The 20,820-nt window shown below is 37.9% G+C and overlaps 2 long non-coding RNA genes across 7 annotated transcripts; both read left to right on the top strand.

The window, feature by feature from the left end:
* Positions 1–603: 603 nt before the first annotated feature.
* On the top strand, positions 604–6,209 carry LOC122972063. Of its 6 annotated transcripts, none has more exons than XR_006399629.1 (8): positions 604–686; positions 1,046–1,108; positions 2,191–2,698; positions 2,933–2,987; positions 3,884–3,980; positions 4,508–4,615; positions 4,798–4,857; positions 5,100–6,209. It is a non-coding gene; the product is annotated as an uncharacterized LOC122972063 (long non-coding RNA). The 6 variants fall into 6 exon arrangements; XR_006399628.1 differs by having other exon boundaries at positions 1,973–2,698; XR_006399627.1 differs by adding an exon at positions 3,683–3,746 and having other exon boundaries at positions 1,046–2,698.
* A 7,154-nt stretch (positions 6,210–13,363) lies between these two features.
* LOC122972124 lies at positions 13,364–19,798 on the top strand. Its single transcript, XR_006399643.1, has 3 exons — positions 13,364–15,600; positions 15,872–15,922; positions 18,236–19,798. It is a non-coding gene; the product is annotated as an uncharacterized LOC122972124 (long non-coding RNA).
* Positions 19,799–20,820: the final 1,022 nt, after the last annotated feature.

Raw genomic sequence — 20,820 nt, 5'->3', positions numbered from 1 at the left:
TTACCCTCTGATAGGAAGTGTGCCCCTGGCCTCGGGAGCGTGCATGCTACATCACTACGCTTTGATTTCACCTAAGCAGATGAAAAATAGCAACATGTGGATTGTTTATTCAATCATTTCAGTATTGTAGTTTTATCAACAAGGTTTAGCAAAGTAACACATGGCTCATCTTTCAATATAAATGCTTTTATTCTTCTGTACGTGTTATCAAACTTCATATTATTCATTGCACTGAACTGTGAATGTCTACTGAAAAACCAAGGCAATCATATCTTCTTCCTCCTATAATCTGACAATGTTATAATGTACCATGTAGTCGATTATTTAGTCACTCTATATTACTGTTTGGAAGCTAGATCCAAACACGCTGTGATTCAGCCTTTTGTAAGGAATTTGTTCATTCAAATACATGTTTGATACTGTAAAATCAAGATCACTGTAATCATTTTAACACATGGCTCGCCTCAATTCTTGCCTACAGATTATACCTACATATTATACCTAATAACCTCAGTGAATATGGAGACGTTTCCTCTTTCCTAGCAAAAGTTATAGGGGGATATACATTCTTGCAGTCCAAAGCATTGTCTGTCGGTATATGTAGTCCCCTCCAACAATCCACAGATTTTGTCCAGGCGTCCATCTCCAGGATACGTGATTCCTTTGTCATCAGTAATGCAAATTAGGTGAGGTCAGGGGTTAGGATTAATTGAGGTTGCAAGTCAATAAACGTATTGTCAGCATTTCAGAGGAATCGGCTAATTTGATTTGACCATTAACTAAAACATGGTAAGAGAATGGATCTGCGGGATTATGAGCAGATAGTTAAGTATAAACTGAAAAGTGAATGTCTAGTGCATTTCACAAAAAGAAGGGCTGATGAGGCAAGTACTTTTTTTGTTGACTTTCATGTCAGCCCTACTGGAGCATTTCTCATTTCATGGACAAAACCATTTCTCTGGAACTTAAACTAAAAACTTTACCATACTATATATTTAGCATGTGTTTATTAATAAATTGCCATCTTTACACAACGTGTCATCAGGTTTCCCAATGCTCAGCACGTCAGGCCAGTACTGTATTGAAACAGAATATACTCCCATAAAAGGTGAGTTCATCCAAACACAGTAAAAAGGTTTCTTTTTAAAAAAGTGTGTAAAAGGTATATGACTTAAAGAAAATATGTGTTTGATGAAAAAAAAAGTTGTAGAATAGATGCTGTGAATTTTATACCAATAATATCTATATCAAGAATATTTTGATTGTTCAGAAACAGTATAAATTAAGCAGTGCCTGGAAGAAAACTATTTTAGTGTGAAAATCTTTTACTATATAAGATTTCTCAGCTATTTGAATTGGTGGGGATGGACCTCATTGGGAAACTAATGGAAACCAAGAATGGACATCAATACATATGCGTGATGATCGAGAATTTCACAAAATGGCCACAGGCTTACCCTTTAATGTCAAAGGCGGCCAAGGAAGTGACACAATGCATAATTAAATTTGTCCATCAGTTTTAAGCCTCCAAGAGATTCTTACTGACCAGGAGAAAGAATTTGTCAATGCTGTAAGTACTTCAGTCCTAGGCAGAAATTGTGTCTGGACATCAGTACATATAGCGTGATGGTCGACTATTTCACAAAACGGCCACAGGCTTACCCTTTAATGTCAAAGGCGGCCAAGGAAGTGACACAATGCATAATTAAATTTGTCCATCAAGTTTGAAGCCCCCAAAAGATTCTTACTGGCCAGGGGAAAGAATTTGTCAATGCCATAAGCACTTCAGACAGAAATTGTCTACATGTTGTTGATATATTAAATATTACTTTAGAAATATCTGTTTCAATTCAGATAGCACCTCATTTTGGTTCTGACATCTTGTTTATTTTGTTCTTGTAATATTTTTATAACTTCTTGTTGTACATGCAATTAGTGTATTTCTTCAAACAATTTTCCCTAATGGTTGCAGATCAACAAGAGAATGTGTGAAATTCTCAACATCTAAAGAAGCCTCTGCTTGCTCCACCATCCACAAAGAATGGCTTGGTCTATCTATCTATCTATCTATCTATCTATCTATCTATCTATCTATGTCTATCAGTCCATCTATAGTAATAATAGACATGCAAAACTCACCTTCGTGTGAGGTTTTAATTTTAACAGCAAATAATGTCTTTTTGTTCAAAGTTTGACAACACCGTGGAGGACATAGTAGGACAGGAAGATTTGGACATTTAGTGACAACAGGAGCTAATGGAACTTGTCAAAGCCAATCTTGTCAAGGGACAAGAAAAAACAAGGGGCAAAATAAAGTCAAGTGACAAAACATCAGACTTCAAAGTCAGGGACAAAGTTTGAAGACAGAACATAGGGAGCCAACAGAGAAGGGGGGGGGGGGGGGGTGGGGGGGGGGGGGGGTGTTGGAAGCCAGATTTTAAAGACCATATATTGTTATGGCAATCCAGGGTAAAAGCACCGATCTCCAGGATGAGAATGGGGAAATCTTCCACAAAATTAACCAATTAAGTTGATCATAGAGGACATATCCAGAGTGCCACACCGAGGTGTTAAAAAGTAAGGGAAAGCTTCACTGGTTGCTCCACCATCTTCATCCCCATCGCAACCAGCAGCTCCACCATCATCATCATCCCCACCATGTTCTCCAGCCCCAACCCTCAAGCTGTTCCAGAGAAATGTACGATTTCTTTTTAATTTTAATCAAAGAGATGTCGATTTCCAAGCACATTGTTCTCATAATTATCTCTCTATCACCCTTAATGATTTACATGAGACCTTGACTGTATATATGTTGTGGACAATGTGGTCACAATAATGTATGTAGTGAGGCATTAGATAGGAGATTTGTTGATGCATTTTAATTGCCACTTAGTTTTTCCACATTAATTTACTAGATTTTTTGCTTGGGCAGGAAAGGTTGTCCATGTCCTCCTCTCTAAGGTCCTAGTATGGAGTTGGAAAGTGAGGTACAATGATCTTATTTAAACATGATGTGCGTTTTTGGAGAATACATGTATAGGTTTAACTATTGTATATCAGCTATAGAGCTATCAATGTATTTTTTCTGGAAAACAATATCATAATCTGTTGTTTAACCCCTTAACATCCACCCTTTTTATAGAATTTTCGCCTATTTGGCATACTCAAATGGAAAAGCTTATAACAGAAGAACTGTAAGGCCACGGTGCATGTATTAGGCTTCATTTGACAAGTGACATCTTCTAGTTTCAGGAAATGTGCTTGTTTAGCATGTGGCTAAAACACAAACAAAACTACATCAGTTCAAATAAAGCTCCAAAAAGTGTTTTTGGTCCTCGTCTATAATGAGTCACATTTGAATAACAATAATTAGGACATGCTTTATGCCAGAACTATGCAGAACACCACAAACCTTCTACATCTTTTCAACCCGTATAAAATTCCAGGCCTCTAGGTCTAACCTTATGGGAGTGAGGGAGTTTTTAGTTAGTGGTGTCACTGTTGTCCTTGAACCTCTCCAATCATCTCCAATTGGCCAAATTGTGCCAATTGCTTTGACTCATTACTGTGTGATGCCACCGCTTACAACTGGCTTAAGCGGGTTGCCGGTGACCCGGTGAATGTTAAAAGGTTAAAATTTCATCACAGTCACATTCCAACAACCTTTTTTGCTCAATTTTAGATTAAAAACTTGGAGTACAAAATCATTGTGGAAATTATAAATGAACATCATAACTGGAGTAGCGGTAGTGGTAAATTATACGCATAAAACATCATATAAATCTGCAACTGTATTATGTCACAGTAGAAACATGCAGTGCATATGGTTCCTAATACACTTGAGTGAGTAAAAAAATAACGTGTAATTTTTTTCATGGAAAAGTTATGTAGGTCATTTACCCACAAGAAAAGAAGTCCCTATTCCTGAATCCACTGGGGGAGTCTAAGAAAGACATCAAAAGATGCTTGGAAACAACAAGGTAAGGATAGCTGTTAAAATTAAACATTATTAACATTTCAACGTGTAATTAAGTATGACCACTGTCAGTTGAAAACTGACATTGAAGTTTTTGTTATATATAAAAAACTTGTATGTCCCAGTGGCATTGACCCCTGCAACACATAATTTTTTATTGTTATTATAATGTCTTTCTTCAGGGCATTCATGCCAAACAAGGGATGCAATGTCTCAAGGTGGACATGTGACACAGACCCACATCACAAACAATTTGATGGCTCCTTATGTGGAGTCTTTGCCTTGAAAGTGCTTTTACTATTCAGAGCAGTGTCCTCACCCTCACATTACTCTATTATGCCACTATTGTTCAGTTTATAATGTTACCCAAAACAAAGACCATAATATGTTTTTTACACAACCAATGACTGTAACAAAGAAGTTATTCACTGACAGCAGTTTTGTGTCTTTGTATGGTGATATGTAGGTTCTTTGTTACAGGTACAGATTTGGAACCTCTTTAATGTAATCATCTTAAAATGTCTTTGTCAGTTTGCAGAACAAAAGGAGACAGTAGGTTTTCCTGCTACAGAAGTTCATCACAGTCATCACCAAACACAGCAGCAAATCGCCATCACTCTCCTCCTAGAGACTGGAACTGTAAGTAATATGCTATCAGGGGATGTTTGGGCAATCTAAAGAACTGTTCTTATAATTGCTGTAAAAACTACAATGCAGTTGTCATAGTTATTCTAAAGTTACCCAAATAGTATGACAATGTGGATACATGACAAGAGAATAAGCAGGCATACTCTGTTTCTTTTTTCTTTTTTCTTTAACAGATGACCTGACAGACACGTCGCTTCTGTGAGGAAGAGGAGCATGAGATGAACTTAAATTGGGTAACTAAATCACTTACACAACTTATAAATATGAAATGAAATATGTTCTGTCATAAAGTTATTAAGAATTCCTCTTGTAGAGTTATGATGGATTTTTCTATTTTACTAAGGACTAACATTTTAATATTATTTTATCTCTATGTGACATATATTAAAAAGATAACATCAATAACACAAGAATGAAAACATGCAGCTTCTTACTGAAAACATCTTATCTTAAACTCAAACTCTTTGTTTTCTAGAGTCAGAGTCAGATCTGTTTGTGGTGGTTCCACCATATGTGCGTTCGAGGCCCATCAGCAGTAGAGGCTTTCATTTGTTCTGCTTGTGTCACTGTAGAGGCATCATCTGAGCGTTATAGACTGATACGTTTTGTGGCAGCTTGAAAATGCAGTGTGAGAACTTGATGCTGTATTTCTACTGCTTCCACACCTGTTTATGTCCAGTGCATCTGCTTCTTATGTGCATATGTGCATGTGCCTTAAGAGAGTCCTTTTTGAAATGTTATTATTATTTATTTTACTTTTTATTATGTTATTTTTTTATTTATTTAATTTTCTCATATTATTATTATATAATAGTCACTGTTTTTATACATTACCACTACAGCAGGTTAGGTTTATTATTAGTAATATACATGTCATTATCATTATTCAACTTGTATATATATTTAAGTTGATGTACAATTGACCTTTTTTCTAGTACATTTGCGTGTATCTGTATACATATGTGTATTTTTTTCCTTTTCCTTTCTTTTAAATCTATTTGCACAAATGGAAATGCTTATGTATCATGTAACATATTACATATTGCAATTGCACCAACTTTCAATAAAACAAATCTTTACAAAAACAAAAATGCAGTGCGAGAGAATGTGTATCCCCCTATAACCTTTGCTAGGACTGAAGAAACTTCACCATATTCACCAAAGGCATTAGGCATGACCTGATATACAAAAGAAAACATTTGATGGTAGGGCAGAGACTGTGCATTACAGAGGGGGTTACATGTTTTGGTAGACTGCATGTCCAGCCTGTTAGGCAAAGTACCTTAATGGCTGTGTTATGAAAAGTGCTATATAAGTGCAATACATTATTATGATGATAATTATTAGGATTATTATTATTTCCCTTTAAGGAGTTTACAGTATCCTAAGGAAGGCTATCATTTGCAGTGGAAAAGTGGATTACAGGAACAAAATATTGTTTACAATGCTGCATTCAGTTAAATGTACATTTCAAGTCAAGTAGATGTAACTGAGTGATCGATGATGAGTGAAATGATTAAAGTGATCTTGATTTTACAGTAGCAAATGTGTATTTGAGTGAACAAATTCCTTACAAAAGGTTGAATCACAGCATGTTTGGATCTAGCCTCTAAACAGTACAGAACGACTAAATAATTGATTACATGGTGCATTATAACATTGTTAGATTATAGGAGCAAAAAGATATGATTGCCTTGGTTCGATAACACGTACAGATGAATAGAAGCATTTATTTTGATAGATGAGCCATGTGTTACTTTGCAAAACCTCATTGATAAAATTACAGTACTAAAATGATGAATTAAACAATCCACATGTTGCTATTTTTCATTTGCTGAGGTGGAACCAAAGTGTAGTAATGCAGCATGCATGCTACCACGGCCAGGGGCACACTTCCTATCAGAGGGTAAGTACCCTGGCATGAAAACTGTCATGATGTGCTTGCTCACACTAAACATAAACATGGAACCCTCAGTCGGTTTTGTCCAGTCACATTCCAATACAGTCACATTCCTCAGAGCGCCTCCATAGCCAAATGGTTAGTGCACATGCCACATAACCGCAACATCCCTGGTTTGATTCCAGCCAGAGACCTTTGATACATGTCAACACAACATGTCAAATACTGCTCTAAGGATATTAACACAAGCTCACTACAGTTTATAACACATCTCTTGACCACAGACATGTGTGAAATCTGGACTGTGGAACTGCTCAAACTGCAAGACAACTGACTAAAATGTCTGACATGCCAGAAATCCATGTGATTGCTTGACAGCCAAGGCGCTCAGGCAATTAATCAGGCATTGTGACCCTCTTCAAACTGTTAAATCAAACAACAGGAAGTCTCAAAAAATTTGGCCTGGTTCTAAAATTAGCCTGGGGAGTTTATATGTCTGTCCGGCTTTAATGTTTGCAGTTTATGGTAGATTTTAAGCCAGCTGAGGAGGAGGAATAAAGCCCGTCCCGGGACATTTGACTCAGACTCTGTAAAACCGACATGGAGATACACCAGCAGGCCACCAGGCAACTTCCATGTAGTCCCAATAGCCGCTCCACCTTTGATTTAAGTCATTTCTTACACCTTTGCTCTTTTGAAGAATGAAGAAAAATACACAATCATCCAAACTGTCTGATTAGTTGCATGCACACCACTTCAACATGCAGAAAAATCCAAAGCTTGGTGGGCCTCCCATGCATAGATGCGATTGCTTTGCTATGATTGGATAATTGCTGTTTGGGGGAGGGGTTTATTAAACAGTATATAACCGAATGAGTCTGCATTATACTTAAAAGAGAGCCTGCTGACAAGTATTGATTGGTTCGTTTTTTTGTCCCTCTTCTTATTTTCACTTCAAAGCATGTGATGCTGCTGTTCAGAATTTTTCTCCCACGCTTCATCAGTGAAGTACCAAATGAAGCGAGAGGATACTACAAAGAGCTGGTTACACTAATATACCTCTCAAGGCAAAAACAACCTTTCGTTTTAATCCTGAGAAAACTAATGGGTTGTTCAGAAGAAATAATGAGAATTCTGTGAAATGACCTTAATGAAAATCCATTTGCAGGGAAAATAGGAAGACTCTAGACTGCCAGGTAAGTTCACGTTCATCACAGTACAATGTCAGATTGATTGATTTTTGCTCAGGCTGCAAAATATATTGCCAATTAACATGATTGATCAAACCATCTGATTCAGACCAAATCAATTCAATTTTAGCAAAAAAGGTGATTAAAAAAAACATAATCACTATATCTTACAGAGTACAAACATCTTAGCTAATGATCTAATAACAATACCAAGGGATTCGGTGGAGATACAGAGAAGAATGGCTAATATTTATAAAATGTGTTTTTTTTGCAATTATTACTACTGCAAGTGTTACTCTCGATTTTAATAAACAAACTTTTAATGCAGAACTTATTCAAAAGTGTTTGCTCATTCACTTTGTATGCATTCTTTATGATTACATTTTAATAGTTGCTCCATCATACATACAAAATAAAAAGTTACACTCTAATATACACATAATCATCCACTGGCCTCATCTATAAGTCTGCTGAGTGTAAACAATAGAGGCTGCAACAATAATGTCTGTTGCTAACAACACTGAAGTCTGCATCACAACAAAGATGAAGTAAATGTTTCGCCACATTAACTGCAGATATGAGGCTCTCATAAGGAGGGATGTCATTGCTGCTTTTTGTTGTCTTGTCAATGCTACAGGGGAAAGATATTACCATTGCTGCGGAAGAGATCCCAAGTAATCAGTCAACATATTACGATGTGTCACTGCAACCTCACACATCATTGTTTTCATTAGTTTAACTCTCGTAATGTCATCTTCATTGTCCAGACGGATGGTAAAACAGTCAGTTATGGTGGCAGCCATTGTAAAGATTTTATTGCAGCCCCTAGACGGTGGAGGAGCCTCTCCCCAACCAGCTGAACCCCCCCCCCCCCCCCCCCCCACCACTGATCTTCATCATTATCCATCTTCAAATCCAGCTACATATATTGTATAAAGGCCATTGTTATTCTTTGGCATCTGCTTTTTTTGAGATCATTTGGTATGGTCTGTTTGATCTGTCTTTGCTACCAATTGTTGCTTTTATAGCAGTGGTTCTTAACCTTTTTAGTGTCAAGGACCTCCAGATTGATACACATCAGGCTGCAGACTTGTATTTGATATAATATAGTCTCAGGGATCCCCATCTGATTAGATTTAGTTATTCCATAACTGTCTATACTGTAGATTGGCAGATTAATAGTGAAGAGTGTGAAACCTATGAACAGAATAGTCATTCTCTCATTGGACTAACTACTAGTCAATTAAATAATCTTGAAATTAAAATATTTGCCATTTTTCTTGGGACCCCCTGGAACCCCCTCAAGGACCCCTGGGGGTACCCGGACCCCAGGTTGAGAACCATTGCTTTATAGTATTTTTTATAATGAATTAAACTTGATTATTACTTGAGTCATATTAACACACAGTGGTCAAGTAGTTACCAGACCCTTTAACAGCAATGTCTGTTGTAAATCTAGGCTTATTTCCCCTACATTCTTTCCCTCGGGTGGTTTAGCAAATAGACATCTACCAAAGGTTCAGTCTCCTGTGCTTCACACATTTATGCATTAGTTTGTTGATATGGTGGGTGATGAAAGATCTTTAGTGAGTCTTACTTTGTCTTGACTAGAAAGGAATAGTTAAATAAATGGTGGCTTATTCACTGTCTTGCTGATAGATGAGGAGATCGATACCACTGTCATGTCCAGGGCTGCCAAGTTTTAACTTTAGCTTCGAGTGGGATTTGCGAGATTTAAAATTATATTTATAAAAACATTATGTAGCCTAAAATGGTAGTAGGTTGCAGGCTACTATGTGATCTTCAAGGTCAAACAAGGACACGCTATTTATATAAATGAAATAGCCTTAAAACACATCATAAGATGATTTGATTCATTAAACCTGGTTGCACAATATTAAACCTGAGGGTTGCTATTCTTCATACTCACAAGGCCATCTTCAATGTCAAACAAACAACAAAGTACAAACAATTTGGATGAATGAAATGGCCTCACAACGAACCTAAAAACCTGTTACTGGGAATCACGAGAAAATTTCAGAGCGCCAGAGACACACAGCATCCCTGTAACCATAGAAACTCACTCTCACTCCTGCCTGCGTGCACACAGCACGAGAGGAGAGGGAGAGACACTGTTGCTGCCAGAGGAGCGACTGACTGAGATTACTCTGAGCAGCATGCATGCAAATACATTACAATATAATAGATGTGTGTATATTTCTTGCTTTCCCCCTGATGATCTGAATAACTTGCTGCTGTGTGGTGTTGCTGTCGCGCTGTGCTGCTCTGTCTTTTCTGTCCACGCGCTGTCAGTGTCCTCTTTTCGGGCCACGATGTTATCAGTTATGAATTTGTTTTTCACTGTGTGAGAAAATGGACGTGTGGAGTAAGAGCGTGTGAAATATGTCAGTTGCTTGAGTCTCATGGTCAATGAGACTTGGCAGCCCTGGTTATGTCTGTATAGAAAATATGAAGCTACCGCCAGCAATTGTTTAGCTTAGCTTAGCACAAAGACTGAGAACAGCCAGTCTGGCTGCAATGGCAAAAAGAATCAGCCTACTAGCACCCATACAGCACACTAATTGACACATTATATCTCATTTGACTGGTTTTGTTACCTTTGGACAGAGTCAGGCTGGCTGTTTTCCCGTTTCCAGTGTTTGTGCTAATCTAAGATAGCCAGCTGAAAATACGTTTACTCGCTTTCTGCAAATAAACGTATTTTCCCAAATTTTGAAACAATACTTTAATGCTAGTTAAGTTAAGCAAACCAGCTGCTGGCTATAGCTTCATATTTAGCATACAAATGTGAGTGTGATATCGATCTTCTCAACTATAAGCATATTTACCAAAATGTCAAGCTATTCCTTCGACTGACTAATGAACTTAACTTGGACTCTGCTAAAATGGTGCTAGCATGGATACAGCAGCAGCCAGACCTCCTGCACACTCATTCACAAATCACACAACATAAACAGGTGACTAAACAACCACTCAATTAAAAACTAGATCAATTCCAAATGAATGAGTGAGTCTGGACAGCTCACTGTAACTTCAACAAGCAAACTACCCACAGCACATTATATGATCTCTGCTGCATTCTTGTTAAGGAGATAAATTAACGAAAAAGCCACAAGACATTTAACCATCAGAGATCTATGGATGAAAGAGACAGAGAGAGAGAAGTTGTGTCTGACCCACGTTAACTGATGTTTTCTTCTTTCTTTCATGTTTGTTTGTTAACAGAACTTTGTGGCTGCTGGTTAACTCATGGATGTATAAAGAGAACTGGATACAGCGTCGGAGGCATGGCCCTGTTCATTCCTATGAAAGTTGATCAGTCGCGCATTGAGCCAAAAAAGTTCAACTTCCGTGTGTAAAATTACCCGAATCTTCCGGGATCACTGGGCCCATAGAGCAAGCACACTAGTGGCTTTCACCGGCTGAGCCAGCTACATCCGGTTTAGCCCTCTGGCTAACTTGAATGGGGATAAAACAATTCAATCGTGCAGCTCTTTTAGAAATGTGATCGGACCGAATGAATCAAATTCTGATCGTGAGATGAGTCATTTCACGGGGATTGTGATGCTCATTGTGACGGATGTAAGTCTATGGAAAAAAGTCTTTTTGGGCCCAATAGCATCACGTGACATTATAATTACATGGTTTAGACGCTATGTCAAATTGGCCTCACAGCCCGGTGCTGTTCCTGGAGGCTTGGGTTAACCAGTCTGATTTCATTAGCAACAATGACAACCAAGCTCACTCTCCTAGTTGTTTCTCTGGTTGTTTCTCTCTCCTGAGCCTGCCACTGCTGCACCCCCCAGTCCAGATCCTTTCTCACCGTTAGCTTAATAACAGTCCTTAACAGTCCTTCAGGGCTGCTACAACAAGCTAACGTCTATGTTGGCTAACGGAAGCAGCTATCTACTGCTTAATAAAAGAAGTGAAACATAATTTATCTATATCTTACTAGTCTTCTCTTGATAGTTTGTCACACTCACGTAAGTTACAGTGGTAGAGAACTGAAGATGAAATCCAGAAACTATCATTGGACCAACACAATCATTCTGGTTGTTGATTGGTTAGGGAGGACGTTCTCCCTTGGAACATCATTTTATGTGTCTTGGCCAATCATAGATTAGCATGAAAAAAATGAAGTACATTAAATTGATGTAGGAGATCCTGCTCTGTGGAGGACAGCAGGAACCCGTCCTCCTCTGTCCCTACCCCCCCACCACCACCACTTCACACACACTGCTCTTTTTCCTCCCACCCTGCAGGTGTCACTGTTGAAGCATTTTAATCAGAATTTCAATAATGGATTTTTTCCAAAGACGTGAGAAAAAATATTTTATAAATAATACTGAGATTTAGTAATGGTTTATTTCAACCAAATGTTCTTTTTTATATTTTGATCTCCCTCTTGCCTCTCAAAAAATAGAGAAAGAGCAATCTCCTCTGCCTCTATGGACCAGCCTCCACTGATACATATAGTTCATTTAAATACTTAAATAGGAAAACAATTTGTAATTTGTGCTTAAGATACAATCCAACCATATCATCTTTAGTCATTTTCAGACAGTGGGGAGCAGAAGGGGAGAGACAACAAGACAAATATCAAGACTGAAGCACTATGTGTCTAGGTTGTTTTCTTTTCCAGTATGAGAGCCAGTCCAGGGACTATATCAATGCAAGTGGCATTTCATGTCAAACAGTAGCTACTGCAGCATTATCTGCACTTCTTCACAAATTTACCCTTCAAGATCCCTTCAAACTCCCATTTCAGTAAAGGCGCAGTAAATAAGATTTGTACTGTACCAAAGTACAAAATGACCATAACACAGGCCTATCTGTGCGGGTTTGATAGAGTTGTCGATCAATACCAATGACTCAATGATTACCTGGCTCAGCACTGAAAATTCTGACTTTTAAAACTCACTTTCTGACCTGTCCTCTGCTTTCATATTATATAACTAAAATCCATTTCCAACTGCTCAACCATGGTGCTACACTTTGCTACAAGTGAAGCTTCAGCATTGTTAAACAATACCAAAACTAAAGAGCTCAGCATTCAAACCAAAAAATTAAATGACTAAGCAATATTATCATATTCTATGATGAGGTATTACCACTTCGCTCATTTTCATGGATCTCTGGTGTAACTGTCTTCAAAACTGACCTTAAATCAGTTTATATGACAACTACTGTTCCAGTAATTTGTAGATGTGGCAGTTCTTTGATCACCTTTGGAGATTAGTAAAGTAATTCAGTGATTCATGGCTGCCTTATATCATATTAAATAGGACGAGTTAAGAGTTTAAACGAATCAACACATCTGCTTACATTATCAATGATTTACTCTACAAATATCACATTTATGAAAGTCACTTTCTGAATAACTAACATTGTCAGAATATATTGTCATGCACCTACATGCTATGCAATAACAATGGGATGTGTTACTGTTTAGAGGAATGATAAGATGCCAAGAATATCAACAAGCATCTGAATAACAGAAAAAATGTTGTGAAAATAACCACACAATTGATTTTATCTGAAAAGCAACTGAGAAGAAAGCAAATGAAAAGCAGAAACCAAATTTTAAAAATCTCTACATTCTTTATTTGAATTGAAAAAAGCATTTCTGTCACTGTTAACAACATAAGTATCCAACAAATGCTTCAGAATTCTCAGCAGGGCTTTGGGATAAAATCTAATCCAAGACCTTGACCTGTGAGGGCTTACTGTGCATGTTGGCGGGCAATGAGATGTTGCACTCCTCTGACTGCCTTGTTAACTAAGAGCCACCTGGGAGAAAATCATGGTGTTAAACTGCGAGAAGAGACCCTCAGTTAAAATGAGGAAATAGAGATGACCTTCTGGGTAATATCCAGCAGTGTGTGGTAAAGGTCAGAATCAGAGGAGCAGGAAAGTGGAACAGCTAAGACAGACATGGGAGAGTGAAAGTCACTGCCACAGGATGTTCCAACCCACATGGAAAAGAGAGACTAAAAACCCTGCGCTACATCAAGCAAAAAGAAAGGTACAGTAACAGACAGCTGAAAGAAAACGACAAGCTACACATGGAGGTAGATTTGGAAGAGTGAAGCACATGTGAAGGGAAAAAGACAGCCAGAGACATCAGATAAGAACCTGGAAAACAAGAGCACCTTAATGGATAACTTCAGAATTCCATTAGAGGAGAAACACAATGACGCTGAAGGGATAAAAGACAGGACAAGGACGAAGTATTTGAAGAAAAAAAAGACAAATTACAGATAAAAATCGATAATTGTGCGCAGAGGAGATTAAAGTGGAGTGTAAAAAAACAGCCAGGAGACAACTGGAGGAAAAAAAAACAGAAAATGTTGAAGTTGGTGAAAATACAAAAATGTTGCTGTAACACTTCTCACTGGAGATTTTTCAACGTCAGAAGCTTTCTGTATTGTTGCTTGATGTTAACTGATAATTATTTTTGTCTGACTTCTTTGTGCACACAAAGCCTCGCAGAAAGACGGCGGCAGAGAAGGCACAGAATAAATTGGTTGGGAAAAAAAAGCTGTATTCTAAAGTCAAAGACATAAACAGTATCAAAAACTATAATACTGATATTTATTATTATTATCATTATTCAAGTACCCCAGTGTGTTTTGTGTTGTAATTCCAAAGTGAACAAAAATACCATTAAGAGTGCCACATGGTGATAGTTTGTACTGTGTGTGCGTGTGTGTGTGTTGCGGCTGAACAGATGGCTCCCTCTGTGACCTCACAATGGTGGTCTGCATTCAGCCGTGAAATGTCTACTGCTACGATAAACATGTGTCTTTGCAATTTTACTGTCCTTTCTTTTCCTCAAGACAGACATCCATCCCAGCCTGTCTTCACAAAAAAAACAACAAAAAATAAAAACCCGACAGTATAGGTTGAAAACTCAGCAGACAAAAGCAACCTATAGTTATGTTTACGCCATTTAGTGGCCATAGTAAATATGACCCAGGGAAGTGATGCAGTTCAGGTGACGTCAATATAAGGTGACAAATTTCCATATTAGGAGGAGGCAAGTTGGGTGGATAGATAGATACATGGAAGTGGTTTTTGTGTCTAAACCTAACCAGACCTTAACCAAATCCAAATGCAAACACTACTGATGCTGCTGATTCAATATCTGCAGACAAAGAAATACATTGCATTTTCTTTTTGCAAAGCATGAGAAAAAGCGGCTTACTTTACAGAATTTAGGGACCTTTATCACCTTGCTCTCCATCGGAGCTCTTGGATACATAATGGTGGATTCAGTTTTTCCTCTTATATGCTTGCATCTTTAATAACAATGTTTAACACTGATTGATATTCTGTTTCTTTGTGAATGACTGACTTTTGTTATTGTGCTGTGGTGCATTCATGTGTTGTTATTGTTGGCTGATGAACAGCAGCCTTTTAATGGATGAAGCTACCAAATTCACATAGTTTGTTTCTTCTGTCATTGACTTCTCAGCGACAGGACTTAGCTTTTAAGGCATACGTACAGTAGGACTGGACCTGACATGCTTGGCTCAGGCCCACAATACATCCATCTTGCACATGTAGCTAGTCAAATTCACAAAGTTAACAGGGTTGTTCTTTTTCTCTGAAATGTTCTTCCCATCATTATGTGACAATCTCAGGTCCAAAGAGAAAAGTGAGAAAAAAAAAGGATACATACTGTTCTGTATGTATGTGTGGCAAACTAGTTTTAAAAAGTAAAGTTGTAAGCAGTGTACATCAAAACAGTGTTTTCAAGTCATGTTCATTTCAGCATGCAGAAGTCTGTGTGCCGATTTATCCTTGGACACTGGAGCACATCAGAAGGAAAAGAAGGGGATGTGGGCAGCGCATGGACTAAGGTCAGATTGTACGGTCACCCATTTCTTTTTTGATCATGTCTTTGATTTTTCTAAAGCATTTTACACCACTGGCTCACACAGTGAGCTTATGTGTGTTTAGAGTCTCTTGTGTTCCTTACGAGCAAGTCTTTGCAGTAAAGTGATACTGCCTCTGTATAAGCTCCCTGAAGGAGCTTATTTTTGTAATCCCTTTGTTGAAATCTGGAATGCATATCCAATGTCTGTTTGTCAGTCTCAGTCTCATCCGGTGCCTTTTGAAATTGTCCAAAAGGATGTTTCTAATGCTGGAGGAAATTAGAGCCCCTAGAACTACATCACCACGGTGAGTTATATTATATTATTATTATTATAAAGTGAGAAAATGACCATCTAAATGTTTTCTTTGTTTTAACTGAAAAATACTGATTTCTAATTTTATTAATTTAAGGTTTATTTCTGGTCCCACAGTCCTAAAAATTAGTTGGCATAGCTTGGTGCATATAGAAGCATCCCATTGTAACAATGCCAATCACAACCAAAAATATTTTTGCATAGATTTTTTAAACATTTTAACACTATCCAGTCAGTGTCTTCATTTTCATTTTTTTCATCCAGAATATGCATCATATCCTGAGGCACTAAATGTAAACTGTGGATCAAAGGTTTAATAGAAATCTCAGCAAACCATGACAGTGTGGTAGTATTGTTTCCACTAATAATGGGTCAGTAGTTTTGCATGTTTTGGTCCATTAACTGTGAAGTGCATATACTTTACATTGCTGTCAACCATTTTCCAAAGCATATATAAATTTATAGATTGATCTCTACCTGCAAGGCAGCCATTAGTGTCAGTTAATTTCAATATCCAAAGAAAATCAACTAGCCTGGGAAAGGTAATCCATCACAACCATCCAACCATACAGTACAACCATTCAACAACTGTGCCACACCCAACATGCCTGTGTGTGTGTGTGTGTGTGTGTACAAAATCACTTCAAAATACTCATGTTCAGTTAAAAGAGCCATTAAGGTCATGCTATATGTGTCGAAATACTACAGCAAAATGCATAATAACACAAAATTATACAAACTCTATAAAATCAAATTCTAAGGACATAGCTCTATTTTCCTGCAGTTGCAAAGCCAGCGCTGGGGCGAACACAGTCTTAATGCAATTTTCCTAGGGTGCAAGTCTAGGAAAATTACAAATCTATCAATTGAACGTATTAGCACTGAGGTAGGAGGAAAGGCACAGCTGTGGTTGTGTTTATGCTGATTAGGTGCAATTTTGGTGCTCATTTAGGCACCAAATTGCATTTGAGTTAAAACCTGCTCAGACTGCCTCTTATTGCAAATGTAGATGCAATTTTCATGGCTTCAGTTGACAGAGACACAAGCACACAAACAATAAACAACAGGATTGGTCAGGATCAATGGTAATTAATGTTCCATATTTTAGAAACATCAGTCTAGAGAGCTGTCACAGCTGTCCTCAGGATACATCCTGAGCTCCATCAAATCTGTCTGGACATTTTAATCAAACAAAGTTCAAACTCAGCTTAGAGAATCATAACATTTTTTCTGTCATGTCACAAGTATTATTACAGTGAGTTTTAAGTTTTTCCACTAGCAATTAAGTCTAAAAATATTTGCAGTTGTGGGTTCTGCGCATGGATGTGTATCCATATAATCAGTGTGTAAAATACCCAGGTTTAAACATGTGAGGTAGTTTTTTTCTTCGGATTGAGTCTACCACGGTCCTGTTTGCAAACCTGTGCTCGCCCGGCACATGCAAAGCTCAACACAAACTGATCTGTTAGCCAATTATCTCTAAATTAATTCCAATCTGATCCGTTAATATAAAACCTAACCTGATCAGGTCTGACAGAGGAACACACTCACACCTCTCCAAAATCTACTTTAGGCACAGCTGGCACAGCAGGGACACATTCATTTATTGTGTAAATGTTTGTCAATGAAACTATAATAGAACTTGTGCATTGGGTTGCCTAGCATTTGCATTGGACTCATTTATCTCTGTTTGACTTAAAATTATAAATGAGAACTCTGGTAGATGGATAGGAGGAGTAAAACTGCAGAGGTTAAATGTATTAATTATTCTGTATTAATTGTTTGCACAAAGTAAGTGGCAGCACCGGTATGCCAGCAGCTGCAGCACTCGTGAGAACATCAGCATTCTAAATTTTGTATCTGTTTATTTAAAGGTATAATATGTAACTTTTCCACATTAAAATTTCTAAAAACGACTAGATCTATGTTGTGTATTTACATTATCCCAAATGTTTCCGACAATTATCAAACTCAGAGAAACATGTGTTGGGGTTGTGGTTGTCTGCAAGAAACAGTCAAAATAAATTGGCGATCTATCCGGTTTTAAGCCACATTTTTAAGATACACTTTTTAGATCGTTTTTAACTGTATCTTTTAACCAGATGAAGGATTTTAGTCATTGGATGTCTGAATCTTAAGTTATCAGAAAAACAAGCTCAGCAAATGTTAATGGCAGCTTGACTCGCAGCCCCTCCGGACGTCCTGTGTCCACCGATTTGTGTCAGAGAAACACTGATTATTAACGTGAAACTGCTATATTCAGTGTTTTTACCTGTTTTAATCACCGGGTCCGTTTCTTTTGGAGAGGAGGAGCCTTCTGTGGATAATTCGGCTCCCTGTGAAAACCTCCTGAATGATGAACGGCATAGGAATCCTAACCAGGAGAAGCTGACTGCAATGACGAAGACAACAACACCCATGATCCCACGCTATTTCACGTCATCAAACTCTGTCTTTTGTTATTGTTTTGAATGAGAGTTTAAATGTATTATTTATCCTATATTAATTGTTTGCACAAAATAAGCAGCAGCACTGGTACGCCAGCAGCTGCAGCACACATGAGAACACATCAGCTTTATTTTCATTCTACCACTGTGTTCCAAATCATTATGCAAGTGACGTATCAGTAGGATTTCATTTCACTTAGTTTTTAGTTTTTCAATTAAAGTTTTTGCCTGTTTTATTTGTCTTATCTTAACTGGTATCAATCTCTGGTGTGTTAATTAGTTTGCAAGGTGATCTTAATTAAAGGGAAACATACTCAAAGAGGTTGCTCCAAATTCTTAAGCAAATCTCAGTTCTCATGCAATATGGGGAGGAAGAAAGATCTTTCACGAGATAAACAGCATTAAATAGTGCAAAAGGCATCAAAGCAATCGATATTTTGCAAAAACTGAAGAGAGATCATCGAACTGTTTTGTGTGTGATTCAGAGCACAGATGAGTTTGGTCAGATAAAGGCTTATTAAGGAAAATTTCTGTCAGGCAAATTAATAGTGTTAAAAGGGCATTGATGAATGCTGTGCTACACTGGATGGTCCAGGTGGATGGAGTTTTGGATGGTTGGTGAATGGCCACCCTGTTCCAACAAGACTTCAAGGTCAGCAAGGAGGTGGCAGAATGATGTTTTGGGCTGGAATATGGATCCCAGAGGATGTCAAAATGACCTCCACAAAATATGTGGAATTCCTTACCGACCATTTCCTGCCATGGTATAAAAGGAAGAATCGTGCCTTACAGAATAAAATTATTTTCATGCAGGACAATGCATCACCATTGAGTCTTTGGTTGCAATGGGCATAAAGGGAGAAAAAACCATGCTGTGGCCACCATCATCCCCTGACCTCAACCCTGTTGAGCACCTTTTGAGCATCCTTAAAAAGAAGATCTATGAGAGAGGGCGGCAGTATTCCTCAAAATAGCAGCTCTGAGAGGCAATACTGGCATCTTCAAATGAAATACAGGCAGAAACTATACATAAACTTACGAGTTCAATGGATGAGAGAATTGTTAAAGTGATCTCAAAGAAGTGCTCATATATTAATATGTAACTAGATCTGTAAATGTTTTTTTTTAAAATTGCATTTATTTTTTGAAAACTGATCTGTTCATGCAACAAATATAACAGATTTCTGTTTTGAATTTGTTGTGACCTCTTGTTTTCAAACTGGTGCATAATTATTTGCAACAATGTATTTTGAGTTCTTTTCAAAATATATAAAAAAAGCTTTTGTCATCATCAGTAGTAGACAAGTGGACCCCAACTATGCCAGCAAAATGCCCCCCACAGCAAAACAGAGCCACCAGATCCCCTCACTGTAGGGGTCAAACATTCAGACCTGTACCGGTTTTTCCTCTAATTTGTCACCAGTCTGCAGCTCCTCCACATCCACTTAAGACACTCACCATCAGAAACACCATCAGAGTCTTTGAATTTTTAAATTAATATAACTTAAATATAAACGCCTGTCACAAATAATGGCCTGTCTCTAATAAAGGTTAAGTGCGCCATGCTGTTCAAACAAATACATGCCCAGGCTATTATTGCAGGTTTTATGGGCATGATCAATGTAACTAGCTACTTCTATGGATCTGGCTGGGGATAATTTAATTCACGTGAGGCAGTGAACACAGTCTGGTTATGTTGTTAAACCTTTTATTCTGCTGATGTGCGACTTTTTCTTACAAGGCATCTGCCTTGTAAGAAATTACTTACAAGGCATCTGTCACAGGACTAGTCTATGGTCCTAGCAGTCACCGGCCACCAGACTCACTCACTTGAGATGCAACTCATGAGCTACAGAGATGGAATCTGGGAAACGTAGTCCAATAGCAAGTAAAGGTATCAGGATGAAGTAAACCACTAGCTTCATTTCAGGACAAATAGGGGGAACATAAACAAAACCTTCAAAAAGTGTTGTGTTTATGTATGAATTATTTCATAAGTGGAGTTGGCTTCTATCAAATATATATTTTCAGTTACAGTATTTATTTAGAAATAATTTACTTTGGGGGACAACTTCATGTTTTTCAGAAGTTGGAGGGGACTCAGAGTCCATGCTGAGTCCCCTGAGATCTGCGCCCAAGGTCGTAGGTACACAGGGCTAAACCTCTCTCCTCCCAACTGACAGAAGGGTAAAAGACCACTGTTATTATTTACAAGAGACAAGGCCACCATCGGGTACCCCTTCCCACAATGTTCAGTCACTCTGCGACAAAGTTGCAAATGTCAAGTTCCTGATGGAGTATAACAGCACTTGTCTTCTTGCTTTAATGGAAACATGGCTCAAAGAACAAGACTCACATTCCGATTTGGAAATCAAGGGCTTTGGAGTACCATTCCGCCTTGACAGAGACTCCACAGTGACTCCACAGTGACCAGTAAATCACT

This window comes from Thunnus albacares, chromosome 21, assembly GCF_914725855.1.
Source record: "Thunnus albacares chromosome 21, fThuAlb1.1, whole genome shotgun sequence".
Lineage (NCBI taxonomy): Eukaryota > Metazoa > Chordata > Actinopteri > Scombriformes > Scombridae > Thunnus > Thunnus albacares.
This window is presented reverse-complemented; position numbering and strand designations above follow the sequence as displayed.